A 15647-nucleotide genomic window follows, 5' to 3' on the forward strand; every position below is an offset into this window, starting at 1 on the left:
GCTTTTTGTAATATTTTTGAGAGCTTGATCTTATATTTCTTTTCAAAATATTTTTGTCATTATTTAAGTAAATTGGAAATACTGTGCAAAGCATACTCTTCTCCTTTTCGTTCTATTTAAATGTTTAAAATTTAATACTGCTATGATCATTGTAGCAGATGAATAAGAAGTATATGGGATAACGGAAAATAAATCACTATTAATGCATGTCTTTTATAATATTTTTTAAACAGAAAACCATATGATTTCCCTGGCAAAATTTTTTTTCTAGATCGATAAAATTTGGCTAATTTTCCCCAATTTGTACAGTTAAAAATATGATTGATATTTTACTTGTAGTATTTAATCCACCTGCAGGCTAAGCACGCTTTTGGCATGTCAACCCTTTTTGGCACCACGCCATCCACTATAGCCTTCTCGGGGTTCCACCTCCAAAGCATTGCAAGTGCGCCAGATGATCAGCTTTCCCTTCCCTTGAGTTACATAGGGGGAAAATGGAGCTGATAATGCCAATTCTATGGTGATGGCTCTGGAGGTAATCGTGACCTGTAGTCACTCTGAAGATGGCCACAGCGACGTCTAGAAGCAGATTGCTGGGGATGGATCCTGTTATTCCCATGTTTTTCGCAACAGCAGCTGCCCTTCATGCTTCGTCAACGGTCTTCTTGTCTGACGATGTAATTTTGCTGCATATGGGTATGTATGTTAAGGGCTTTATTGACGAAAGCACAGAGCGTCCTTCCTTTGAGTGTCTATCCACCTGTTCATTTCTTGTGACCTCACAGTATCCCGGTACCTAGTGTGCATGAATATATGATGTCTCCTATAGTTTGAGGAGTCTTTCCTGGTACTAGACTTAAAGTTTTCTTCAAGATGGTCTGCTTTTATGATTACTTGTATTGCAGCCTTTAAATCCGAGAGAAAGACTACTTTTTGTGTGATATCTAGGTGGTAAAGAACATTTGCTGCCTTACTTATTGCTATTACCTCCTAGTTTGTCATTGATTTGCCAACAGTAAAGCTCCTTTATCAAGGAGATAGTAAAAGCGGGCTCCACAGTTTTCGCTAATAGCTGACCCGTCTGTACGCGTATGAATCCATTCGAGTTCAGAGTATTTTGTAACGATCATTTATGCTGCAGCTGCGCATGAACAAACGTCTGCCTTTCGTTTGTGTACGGGAGAGAGACAAAAAACGGTATCTTAGATATTTCATGTCTGATCGTGGGTCTTTTAAAGGGCATGCGTTGACCTGGTCTAGGTTATATTTCGGAAAGAAGGCCTGAGCCCGGGGCGGCGGTGTACTCTCAGACTTGAACCTTCTGCGCGCAGGTGCATAGCCTTCCCAGAAGTTCTCCGGCACCCTTCGGCATTTCTCGAAGTACTTCATTATTGCCTTGTCTCGGTGGCTTTCATAAAGTTCTATTTGGGCCTGATATTTCAGGGAGCGAATTGATGAGGATTTCGCAACACCCCAGATTATTCCTAGAGACTTATTTTGAGTGGACTATAGTTTCTTTTTTATGGCTTCTCTTAGTTGTCTTCGCATCCGTATTCCATGGGTGGTCTGATGTATGCCTAACAGCTGCTCGCAAGAACGTCCTGTGCTACACTCCATTTGGTCCCTATGTGTCTTTTCAGTATACGTGTCCTCTGGATGGTCCTTGTGGCCTGGTGTGTTAAGCCCAATTCATCCTACCGTCCAACAACCAAATATTTACACTTATGTGATGTTTCGCATAACTTTCAAATTTGAACCTTGATCCCATTCAAAACCAAGTTCTAAACCAATACGCTGGACTCAGCGAACGTTATTTCTTTATACTAAAGATATTAATTATTCAAACCCATTCTAATATGACAAAGACCTCACTTAAAATTATAGCTTCGTAGCTTACACAAATACATTCGTTGGCAGACGAATATTTAAAAACTGATAAAATTCTTAATTGCTCTTTTATTAGTTTCAGGAGTTAAGCTATTAACGTTTTTCAGATTTTCAGTTAAAATAAGATTATTGCTAATATTTTTGACAAAATGACGTCATCTTTATTTTCGGCATCCTACACATTGATTTTAACCCTCGGAGCGGCATGACCGGATAAAGCCGGCATGAATTTTTGTCTTTGGGTATATACATTAGCTTGGTATTATAATGGGCACATTATGGGTGTCCTATAGTTGAATACTGTAATTGCATTTGACAGATTTCTCATATTATCTTATAATCAATCAGACTGTAGACTTAAACCGATGAGGAACTCCAAACTAGGAATAATGAAAAAAGGGTTAAGCATATATAAACAGTTTGAAAAAAGCAAAGCTTTTTATAATTTGCAATGTAAAATTACCATTTAACAAAAATCTGAAAGCTTTCAGATTTTATATTACGCCCAAAGGAGCTTTTATTTACAAGGGGTACTGAAAATGGGATTTGAAAACTGATAAAGACATTCGAAGTCATTCGATGCAAAGTACCGTTAGACATATTACGTAACGTATTTGCATTGCTACGCTGTAGAGTTATTAGGTATTTTTGATGCGAGAGACGTGAAAAATGAGCAATGCCATTGCCGGAACTCGAACTGTGACCTCCCAAATACGCGTCGAGTGTGTTAACCAAGCCACCACGAAGGATTGCTAAGAGGAGGGAGAAAATACCTTATAACGCTATTCACTTGTTTTCCTTTGTTCAATTGGGTAAAGCCTGCTATGACCATGAGACCAACTTGTTTGGTTATGTCGGTGAGGCTGGTACCTTATAACTTCTGGTACCTTATAAGGCTACCAACATAATACTAGAAAGAAATGTGAAGAAACCTCGCGCATGAAATGTCTCTGCTTGAAGATGCGCACGATGTTACTGTTAATCGAACGCTTCGTTGAGTTTATTAATCATAAATTCGTTAGAGTTTTACAAAATATGAAATGGATTATAAAACAATTTCCAAATTTCTGCTTCCATGCCCATATTCGAGTGAGGACTAAGTTATTCAAAATTTGATATCTCTAGGTAGCGTTGTTTTTCACAATGCGAGAAATGTACATACATTTATGCAGATTCTTCATTATTTAATTTCTTTAAATATAGTGCAGGGCTCTAATATTTGGTGGCAACAAGTTACTGCCAGACTTTTATAGTAAACCAACGCAAACTGGCAAAACGAAATTAATAGCCCATTCTAAACAAATTACTCCTTTGGGCTAATAACTTCAGCGGGAGGAAATCAAAAACCTACTGAATTTCTACAATACTGCAATCGATAAATGATATTGGATCAGAGCCGCCGTCAGGACTAATCTTATGTCTTAGACACATCATTCTTCAATAGCTACCGCCTGTCGACTATCTTTTTTTTTTCCTGACAGGAAAACATCAATTATGAAAAATTGAAGGTTGGCCTGAGAAAGAATTATGAGAAACTTCAGATAAATCATAACTTCTGCATTCGGGGTTCTGAGTTAGGGTTTTACAAGAGTTATGAAGGCTCTGTCTTACACTTATTTTCAAAGTTTTACAAAGTATCAACAGTTGTATTAACATAAAAATTCAGTTCATTAAAAACTTTTGATACAAGAAAAAACGGATAATATATGTAAAGACACTATAAAGCTAAGCTTGGAAACTTTCATTCGTATTCTAGTATTAACTTTTTTTTATCATTTTGCTGTCAAAGAAAGCTTTTATTTGTTTATTCCATCTTCTATCCTTTATTTCATTACATCGTCTACGTTCAAGGATAACTAAAAAACGTGTGAGAACGATGTCGTGGCCTCAAATCTAATTTACTGACTGGCAGATTTCTTGATTCGTACATAAGTTGGTTAGGCGAATTTCCGAACACCGACCAACACTGCTTGAACTTGGATAGTAAGTACTGCTAATTTCTCCAAAAGTAGTTTATTTCATTTAATAGACGTTACTGCCATAGTTTTGCTAATTTCTGACATATTATACGTAGGTTAAATCAACAATTAATGTTCATTTGTTTCTCTGTCTTTACGTTTCAGTCTTTCCGAAATTTGCATTCTCTAAACATTTTTTAGTGAGAAACATATCTTTTTAATTTATTTTTATTTTATTGATTTATTTATTGGAATAATAAAAAAATCTAAAATTAAAGCCTTCTGAATCAATCATTAATTAAATTCGAAAATAAGGGCCGTTAAGGAAATAAGCATCTTACACGTAGTAAAATAGTCCCAATACGAAGAAAAAATACAAAGGCTAAAAATTGATTAACAGAGAACGTCCGGAAAATCAATAAAAGATAATCTCTTATCAAAGTGTGACGTCATCTTATCAGTTAAGTGATGAATCCTGAAACACTCCTTTTTATCTGCTGTGCCTCCGCCGTGCGGCCTTGCTCCGCGCACCGCCTGCGAGCTTGTTGCGCAATGCGCCTGCGAGTTTGTGATCCTGGCTGTGAACCGGCACTTTCACACTACTACCGTCATCCCTTGAGAAGTAAATAAATGCGTGATGTGTATATCCGTTAACACTTAGAACTCATAAAGAAGTTTCGCACAATTTCAAAGCTTCTGAGTGAAAAAATTCTGTATCCACGCTAGGATTAAAAGTATTTCAAATTAGCTACAGGTAATAAGTAAATACAATAACATAGAATAAACACATTAAAATCAACGAAAAACACTAACTACACTATTTTAAAATATATTCTTTTATGTAATAGGGACATTAGGTTATTTCGGAGCAGGTGAGATAAAAATGAGCAATGCCCTCGCCAGGTCTCGAACCACGGACCTCTAGATACGCGCCTAGTGTGCTGACTATTACACCCGAAATGCATGCTAAAAAGGCGGGAGAAATACCTTATAATGTGAAAATCAATCGTGTTAGAATTAGTCAAACAAATCTGCCTTAAACCTTTCACACAATGTTCGAAATTTTAAACCTCTTTATTTGTCTGAAAGTAAAAAATTCATTATATTGTTTTAATATGAACAACAAAATAATTAAAAATGCGAAGTTATATCTTTCATTACATATTTACCTCCCAGTTGACAAAGGATGTGATAAGCTAATAAATACACTGACTCATTCAATATGTGGCTGCATATGTTAGAAAAAATAATAAATGAATATTCTTAATTATTTTTTAATTTATATGGATTATTATGCCTTTAGTAGGGTTTAGATTCCCAATTACTACATCATCAGCGTTACGCAAGCTTCCTGGCATAGATTAATATAAAAATGACACTCTCCAGAAATGTTATTATTATTTTTAGAATAAAGACGGGAGTTAAAGGACTACTATTCATTTATTATTTGAAAGATAGATATTTTATATTTTACATAACCCTCCTTTAAAATCAAAAATGGCTGGATGAGAGAAAAACTTTTTTAAATAGAAAGCGCTAAAGCATTAGGAAATGAAAATAAATAATTAGAAAAATGCAAATCCTGAAATTCCGACCAAAATTATTATTTACATAATTGCAAAATATAAAATTTGATAATATTTTATTCTATTAAAATTTCCAGTCCAAAATCTTTGTTTTTTAGAGGCCATACAATTAGATTTTTTTTTTTTTCAGGGAAGGCTTCGCACATAATATCACAGTTGTAAAAATTTTACAGACGCATTACTTATTTTGAATAATCACAGAAAATCAAAATGTTCAAAATTAATTTTCATTATTATAACTTATATTTTAACATCAAAAATTATATAAATGTACTAAAATTATGGTTTTTACTGTTATTGCTACATTTTTAATTTTCGTATTTTACGCACAACTGCCTCGGCTGCTAATCTCCTGTCCATTATGGATCAATATTTCTACGATATCACATTTCCTGCTGTTTATTACTCTAAGTTTGTTTCTATTACACACACACACATATATATAAGAAATAATTTAAATGTTGAAGATGGAAATACTTCCAATCACGGCCAGTTGAGAAAATCGTTTTATTTCTGACGTTACATTTCTTATCTAGATACAAATAAGCTGGTTCTAAAACAGGGCCTATCCTTTAATGAATTTTACCATTTTTGAAGTAAGTAAAATACCTGAAGGACAAAAGAGCAGCAGATGTCGTTAGCTGGCAGATCGGAAATGAAAGAGAAAATGCGACTTGTCTAAGAAGAAAACTCCATTCAAATGGTTTAGTTTTGGTTCAGCTTTATTCCTATTGGTTGATAAAAATTTCAACTCTTCCAAAATTTATAAGTGTTATCGGCTGAAGCTTTACCTAAGTGCCTGAGTTATTAGTGTTATGTAACAATCATATGAGAAAGATTAATTTTGAAATGACACAGTTTAGATATATGCAGTTACTTTATTTAGGATATAAAGTGTGTGTATTTAATTACGGCAAAGCACACTAGGGCTATCTGCCTAAGGGGAGGGATGCCTTCGTGGAGGGCTTTCTAAGGGAAACTGGCTCGTATACACGTTACACATGGGGAAAACCACGAAACCACCCATGCAGCCAGCCCGTTCGCGGGATTCGAACCTCGGACCGAACTACCAGTGTTCAGCGACTTTACCGCTCGGCCGCTGGTGGGCCTTTTAGGATATAAAGAAGGATGTACGAAAATAAATACGATGCTTAAGAGACTCTTGCAAATTAAAATTTGAATTCTGATTTTTTTTAACTTCACACACACATACACACACGTATATATATAACAGCATTATAGATCCGTGTACAGTTGTGTCAAATTTCCCGCTGTTTGGAATGCTTCGAATCTTTACCGACATTACTGCATCATTGCTACTGCGAGTCCTTCAGGAGAGTTTTCTATTCTAGATATTTCTCGTATGAGCAATCGTTTTCGCGTCTTTATCACTTTCGATGGCAACAATGCTGTATTACAATCATGTGCTCTCGAATCTCATGGCCTCGTGATCATTCTGGGAATCATCAGTTGCAGTATGGGCAGCTGCAGATCCAAACACTCATTTTGCAATTATAACTTGTTACTACATAATGAGTTCTGTTGTAGTTATTATACAAACTCTGGCATTTTGCTCTTATTAATGATAAAAGAAACTGAAGTTTTAAATTTCATACATAATTTCTGTAATATTCAGTAATATAGAAGGTTTGTGTTATATTTGTAGCGCTCAGTCATACTGTATATTAAAACGAATGAAAGGCCACTCTATGAAATAAAAAAATAAGCCGGTTCTATCAATATTAAAACCCACTATATGAAATGAGGTGTAACAGAATAAATAATTAGCCCAAAGTTTAAATCTAGTATGGCATTTGATATTTACAAATAATAAATATAAAACTAAACATATTTAGAAAAATGTTTTCCTTTCTGCTGCCTGATTTTCGTTTAATCATAAAATATAATTTTTGTGCATGCTCGAGTAAACCAAAACAGCACAAGGCATCACTTATGGGGCACACCTTCGCCCTCTTAAGTTTCCAGTGTTCAGTTTAACGAAAATTTCTAAAAAGTAAGTTGATCTCTTTCCATTTCTTTTTTTAAAAAAAAATTCTGTTTTTTCACGATTGACTTCGTAATGCGAGTGAAATTTATATAACTGTTGACAACGTCTGACAAATCTAACCGAGCACAACCGAACAGCTGAAAGCAGCTTTTCAATTATCATCGGCTAAACTCGTGTCACAGTCACAACCGCTTCCGAAGTTACCCGAGTACAATACCGAATCAGGAAAAGAACTGCTTTCCCTTTTATGACGTAGATGTTATTTCCCTATATCTTTGGGAAACGCTTCCCTAAAGCTATTTGTGAAAGATAAACCACCTTTAAATTATCTCTGGGATCAATATTTTCGTACAGTATTTATTTATAGAAGCAAATTTGTTGGATGTATGCATAAAAATTATAAAATATTTATATATTATAATATATATAATATTATAGAGATTCTTCTTGAAAGAACAGATTTTTCATAATTCGAAAGTGTGTCCTGACACTGAGGTGTCTTAATTTAAAATCAAATTTGGAATTCTAAATTCCCAGCTGATTAACATATTTTTAATTATTAAACAAATTAGATTTTTTAACTTGGTCACCAAGTTTATTAGAGAGTGTTCTTTAAAGGATAGGATTCTCAATGATTGAAAGATATTTTGAGAATACTATGTTTATATTGAATGATAAATTCCGGACTCTGATGAGTGATTAAAGCATATATTCAAAGTTCTCGACTAAAATAATTCATAAGAAATAAAACAGTTTCATCAAACTCCTTACTTAACCAAAAAAGTTTTTAAGATTCTTTTAATTCATTCCTGATAGTGTTTCTTGAAATATTTGCCAAAACATTCTAATATAGCAGCTTGAATCCTAATAGAATTAAAGATAAAAAAACGCATCATTTAACATTTGCGACCTAAAATGGCGGGTGCTGGGATTTGGCATTTTCCGTAAACTTGCTTTTCTACTTGTATTACTCGCCAGATACATCTAAACGCTTGATATCGTTTTAATTTTTATTGTTCTTTTTACGTGAATTTTATAACTTCGCAGAAATTTCTAAAACTATGTTTGCAGTTATCTTTATGTTAGTAGCAATTGCGTAAAGCTGGGGGTTTAATGTCAAATATATGGTAATGTTATTGCGTTTTTGATTATCTATGCTATAAACTTTCGTTGTAACACTATTTTTGAATGAACGAAACGAAATATTTAATGAAAGCAAACATTTTTTAGCCTGTGGTGGATAAATGTGCTTTACCCTTTATCTCTAAAGTATTCGTAGTCCCTTTAAAATGAAACACTTCAAACAAATTCCTCAAAACCTTTATTTTAAAAAGTCACTGCCCTAAGCTGTTATTTTAGAATTAACTCAAACTATGTTTTTTCTTATTATATTAAACCGTGAACGAGAGAAAGTGCGCTTACCAAGGTACTTTCTTGTCCTGAGTTTGTAGTACTTTAAAAGACTCGATGATAATTAACCAGCAGTCTTCAACGTCGCATGCATTTTATGACAGCCAAGAAAATCCGACGTTAAAAAGTGTTTCTTGAGTACAAGGAAGTAATTCACATGTAGCTTTTGCTTGAAAGGTATATTTTGGGAACTACTCTAATATGCGCCCTCAAGGCGCCAAATTTCTCGCTAAATATTTTTGGCGAGAAACTCCACGCTGCCATATTGCTATCTAAATTTTCTGCCTACATTTCGAACTTTAAGCTTAAAATGTCTCCAAAAACATGGTTTTCGCGAATACAAAAACCACGTTTTGAACACACAATTTAAGCTAAAAATCCGAAATAAAAACAAAAAATTTAGATAGCAAAACCATGAAATTTCTAACCAAAATTATCTGACAAGAGTCCATGTACACAGCGACATGTTTTAACTTAAAAAAAACATCTACGAATGGCACAATCTAGGCAACGAACGAATTTACGAACTACGCCCAACTCACTTTAATAAATCAACATAACAACAATAAATTTCAAAGAATACCATGTACACAACATCCTGTTTCAACTTAAAAAAACATCTACGAATTGCACAATTTAGGCAACAAACGAATCTACGAACTACGCACACCTCACTTTAATAAATTAACATAACAACAATAAATTTCAAAGAATACCATGTACACAGCGTTCTGTTTCAACTTTAAAAAAACATCTACGAATTGCACAATTTAGAAGGTACGCACTAATCAACAAAATAACTAAAATAAATTTCAAACAATTCAAAAAAAACAACAATAACGACAGGAATTCATACTAAAAAAACAATGACCATAACATTCTACAAAATAAGAACAAGAATAAAATAAAATGCACTTACCATTAATGCTTTTTCGAACAGCAGAAATACCAATTTCATACCGCCTTTAACATGCCGCCACGTAATCACTATCGTATTTATATGACAGCCAGACACATTATCCAGAAAATTCCTACTATGGTTCACAAATAAATAAAATAACAAATAATCACAAATCCCTACTTCTATCACGCACAACCACTAAAAATAATCTCCCATACCTTCTTTCCACACCTCCAAATACCCATTGTCCCTCAACAGGATGGCCACGACGATATTTCCTTATGCCGAACTTCAATTCAACAACTTTCACCATTAAATCTTTCCCCCCTAGCTTCTCAGACACAAAGCATGACGGGAACAAACGAACTCCAGCGAAAGATTTTTCAACGTCAACAGGGTTGCCATACAACACGCAATCGCGCCAAAAACCAGCGCAGAACACATATCGCCACATTTGGTGAAATTAGGGCGTATATCAGAGGTGTACCGTATTTTGAAATATTGTTTTAATAAATTGTAATATTATTTAATTAATATATAATTATATAATTATAATAATATGTGTTTTAAAACATTCCGTGTTTTTAAAATAAGTAGTAACCTTAATTTCTGAATACAAGAAAAGGATCGATCAGATAACAAGAATAGTGCAGACTCTTTCCACAGTGTTATTAAGACTTTTGCACAATTAAATTTTTGATTACCAAAAAAAAAAATAATAATAATAATAACAATAACACCTTTTCAATCTTCCCCTTCAGTTTTATATGTGGCTTTTTGTAAACTACTTTCTATTTCTTAAAGTGAAATCTTACATTAAAGCATGCAGTTTTAAAAGCATTTCAGGTCTCAAGAAAAACCTAACAAAATAACAGAAAAATATCCAAACAGTTGACATTTATGAAAGAATTTAGGAGTTCGGTAAACAAATCAAAAGATTTATTGCTTTGAAGGCAGAAAAATTTCTATACCGCCCCCCACCCGTCCACAGTAATTTAATATAGCGCAACTGCAAAGACGCTTTTAAGTTTGGTAAAAAAAATATAATTCAATTTATGCATTTATTTATGTTACAATTTACAATATTAAACTCGTGTATACGAGTCAGTTTCTCTTAGAAAAATCCTCCCCGAAGGCATCTCTCCCTTTAGACAGGTAGCCACTAGTGCTTTGCCGTAATCAAATAAATAAAACCAGTATTAATCTTTTAATAGACAAAAAATCATTAACAAACAACAAAGTCGTATAAATATAGCGAAACAGGAGAACAGTGCTCGAAGGGGCATAGTGAAGTAAAGAACTAAATTTTAACGGCTGTGTCTATTATAGAAAACTTTCTATACAATAAATTCTAAGTTTTCTAAGTTCTAAAATTCAAGGAAAAATGTTTCACTTACCTTTGTTCCTTTCAAACTGTTGCTGGGATTTTGAGCTCGCCGATTCCTATTTTCGGTTTCTATATTCAATAAATGCTACATCTTAAAAAGAAGAAAAAAAACTTTTAATTTCATAAATCGAGTATTAAAATATACAGAAAAACTAAAAATATAGCCGAACGTCTAACATCTCTTCTGTCAAGAAACCGTCTGTTCATTCTCGTTGCCAAAAGTTAATAACAAAAAATTAAAGTCATAACATTTTTTCGCGCGCCATCTAGTGACTGTTTATTAGTTTGCTTTACAGTTTTTTCTTTATAGCCGTTTTCGACATCTGTATTAAAACATCCATGCACGTTTCAATCTTTGCTGATCATTATCGAGCAAAAATCTCCACAGTCCACCGTGAAAGCTTAAATCGCCCTCTAGTGGGCGGTAGGGACCAGGTTCAGTATACCTGCATTAAACGAATGTATGGCAAAAGACTAAAGAGTGTTAAAATTGTTTCTTTCGAATATCGTCATTTTATAAATTTAGTCCTGAAACTTTGCAGTTTACTTGTGTAAATACGAGTAATTACTTCGATTGTGTAAATTTCATGACTTACGTAGAATATCCTTATATGTAGTTTTAATTCATAGAGCGATATAAAATTTTCTTGCTAAAAACTTTTTTGAGGAAAAGTGATAAAAATTATTGTCAGTCCAGGTGAAAATATAACATTCTGAGTTAATTACTCCTTCAGTAACGCTGCTTTCCTGGAAAGACCTATTAAATAGTTTTCCTAATTGTAAAAGACTGGAATATCGTTGTTAACGTTCAACAACTTAATCGATTTTTCTTTGTTTAAATGTAAGTTTTCAATTAAATAATTTAAAAGTAAATAATAAATAAATTATTGAATTTGTTGTTGATTATTTATATACTTAAAATCTTCTGTAATTTTAGCCGATAATTTCGACATGAACACTTTCTTTAAAAAATGTGAAGGTAAGGTTCCCATATCGCATTTTCATAAAAGCAAATCTTTTGGTTTGAATTTATTAGCCCACCAGCGGCCGAGCGGTAAAGACGCTGAACACTGGTAGTTCGGTCTGAGGTTCGAATCCCGCGAACGGGCTGGCTGCATGGGCGTTTTCGTGGTTTTCCCCATGTGTAACGTGTATACGAGCCAGTTTCCCTTAGAAAGTCGTCCACGAAAGGCATTCCTCCCTTTAGGCAGATAGCCCTCGTGTGCTTTGCCATAATTAAATACACCAAATACACCAAAATTTGGTTTGAATTTATATCAAGAGTCAGCGCAATCCTAAATTTCCTAATTTATGTACTAAAATCTCACTAACTTTGAATTGTTCTTCATTTAAAGTATTTTCCGCTTAAATTAAAAGAATACTTTTTAACAAAGCGCTAATTAAGAAGCCTGATAATTAAAAACAAATGGACATGTCCTGATGCATTTTTAAGTTTTACTTTGTATTATTCCAAGGATAAAAACTATATATGTTGGAACTTGTTATGGTTTCGTAACTTTTTCTTATTAAGTGTCTTTAAATGGTTTTAGAAACACGCAACACCAATCTTCGAAACATTTAATCACGAAAAATTTCCTTAAAATGTTTTTTAATCGAAATTCTAATACAGATTGCGTATTATTTGAAAAGTTTAAATTTAAAAACATTCTTTCTCCCCAAATTATTTTTCAGTTGCAAATCTTGTTTCTTAGCTTTTTGTTTTATAATTTAATAGAATCCTAAAATACGTTTTCCGATGAAGAAAATGTTTGAGCAAATCAAACTACTTAAAGAACTTAAAATAAATCAATTTATGTTTTCTTTCTTGCATAAACGTGTTTAAATCACAAAACTTTTAATTGGAATTAATGGGCTAGAAAACAAATTAGTCTTAATTTAAACAATTGTTTTCCTATTCGTTTATTATCTAGTAAATGTGCGATTAAAAATAGCTTTCCTATGTATATACTATTCCCCCCGGGGGTCGACGTAGAGAACTCCGCGAAGCTACTGGCTAGGATCTGTATCTAGGCAGTCTCGGCCACGGGGGTATAAAATTTATGAACTTGGTGGTTCTGAAGGCTCTGGGAAAGGTCACTTATTGGCCGGCCTCGGAGTCTGGCACGTCCTAGCGCGGCGTGGTACTAGTAGCCCGGGGGTTTTCCCCGGGTTCGCTGGGTAATGTCCCGCTGCGACGGGCTCCCCCAAGCGACTGGTAGGAGCAACTTGACGACTGGTGCTGCCTGGTGTCGTATCCAGGTGGTGCGCCGCTCCCTTGGAGGGTAATAGTGGAGTTTGAACCTCCACGAGGTGCCCAGAGGGGGAGTGGACCTGTAATGCGATTAAGTTCCACGAGAGAGGGAAGCCCTAATTGTTGTTGCTGTTATGTACAGTGGATGGACAAAAATATGGAAACACCTTGTGAAATGCATGTTTGAAAAGAAAGATTGATTTTAATGAAATATGTAGGTGGCGCTGGCGTTTTTGACTACTGACGCCACCTATACAACTTCGTAAATGTGCTAAACAGTTCAGTTGTTGTCGGAGTACTGTTATGTGAGATTGTCATTGCGTTATGTCAGAGTTAACATACTTCGAACGTGGGCAAATTGTTGGAGCACGTATGGTAGGTGCTTCCGTAAGCAAGGTAGCCGAGGTGTTTAGTGTTTCAAGAGGTACTGTATCGAAGATTTATTCCGCATATTTGATAAGCGGAAAAACATCATCTGCTAAATCACAGCGCGGACGAAAGTGTGTCCTGAGTGATCGTGACAGACGATCATTAAGGGCAATTGTGACGAAAAATAAGAAGACCACAGCTGCAAACGTTACTGCTGAAATGAATGTTGTGTTACCGAACCCTGTGAATACCAAAACAATTAGAAAGGAGCTTCATAAACAGGGCATTGCTGGCCGTGCTGCAATCGAGAAGCCACTCATCAGTGATGCTAATGCCCGTAACAGGAAAAGGTGGTGTTTAAGTCATAAAGCCTGGACTATAGAGCAGTGGAAGCGAGTAATATGGTCTGACGAGTCTTCTTTCACATTGTTTCCCACTTCTGGCCGAGTTTACGTCTGGAGAACGCCATCTCAAGCCTATAATACAGACTGCTTGTTGCCAAGAGTGAAACATGGCAGGGGTTCTGTTATGGTTTGGGCAGCCATATCGTGGTTCTCTGCTAGCCCCATGATAACTGTGTCAGGGCACATGACTGCCAAGACTTATGTGAACATTTTGGCCGATCAAGTTCATCCCATGGTACAAACAGATGGTGTCTTCCAAGACGACAAAGTCCCTGTTCACACAGCTCACATTGTCCAGGACTGGTTTTCTGAGCACGAGGATGAGTTGTCCCATCTCCCCTGGCCTCCACATTCACCAGACCTGAATATTATCGAACCTTTGTGGTCTACATTGGAACGGAAAGTGCGTTCTCGTTATCCACCGCCAACATCGTTATCTGAACTTGCCACCGTTTTGCAGGAAGAATGGTATAATATTCCTTTGGCAAACATACAGGAACTGTATTTATCCATTCCGAGAAGACTGCAAGTTGTTTTGGATGCCAACGGGTTTCCTACACCATATTAAGGAAAGAAACATGTTTTTTTAAAGGTGTTTCCATATTTTTGTCCAACCCCTGTATATACTATATGTTTACTATATGTACCCATATGATCCCAACTATACGTCCCCATAGGCCAGTAATTGAAAGCACTTTTATTTCTCTTTTATGTTACCAGTATTCAAGGTTCATATCTTATCGCTGATTGCAAAATAAAATATGATCACGAAAACAAAATATATTAAACGTTTTGACATGTAACTTAAGTTTAATACGTCAGTAACATGAAAATAATATAAACAGATTAAAAAGCTGCTGATTAATGTAAATAAAGTAATACTATTTATGGAGCTATTATAGATTTCCACTGTGTCCATAGTAAGTTAATTTAAAATACTTTCCTCTATTCCTCTAATTCGCTAAATCCGTCAATTTCTTCTGTGCGGTGATAATGACACATATTACTATCGTAAATCGTAAAAAAGAAGGGTCAGTACTACCTTGTAGTGCCTATTTTAACGAAATATTGTATAGTGACTGGTAATCCTGAAGAAGATAATAAAGCAGTCATTCCCCTTCACAAGCTCGAAAAATACATTTCTTTTATTCTTTATCATTTATTATACATTTGTATCGAATATAGAATATATTTATAACAGCAAAATACATTTTTCAATTTTTGGTGCATGTTGAGTTCTGAAGCCAGCGAATCAAATTTCTTTCAGATAAAAAAAAATGTACTTGCTATCATTATATGAAACTGATAAATTATTTTGTTATGTAAAATATTTTGATTTTTTGTTTGCCTTACAAAATACTCCCAAATAACAGAAAATGAAATTATATAAGTCTATCAGGTAAATTTTGTTTAAATAAGTTATTTAAGATAATATCCAAACTGTCGTTGAGCTCAGAAGTTTAAAAACAACACTCGCAGATGGTAA

Source organism: Stegodyphus dumicola, chromosome 7 (assembly GCF_044657685.1).
Source record: "Stegodyphus dumicola isolate Sdum_Otavi_A_Nest chromosome 7, ASM4465768v1".
NCBI classification, from domain to species: Eukaryota; Metazoa; Arthropoda; class Arachnida; order Araneae; family Eresidae; genus Stegodyphus; species Stegodyphus dumicola.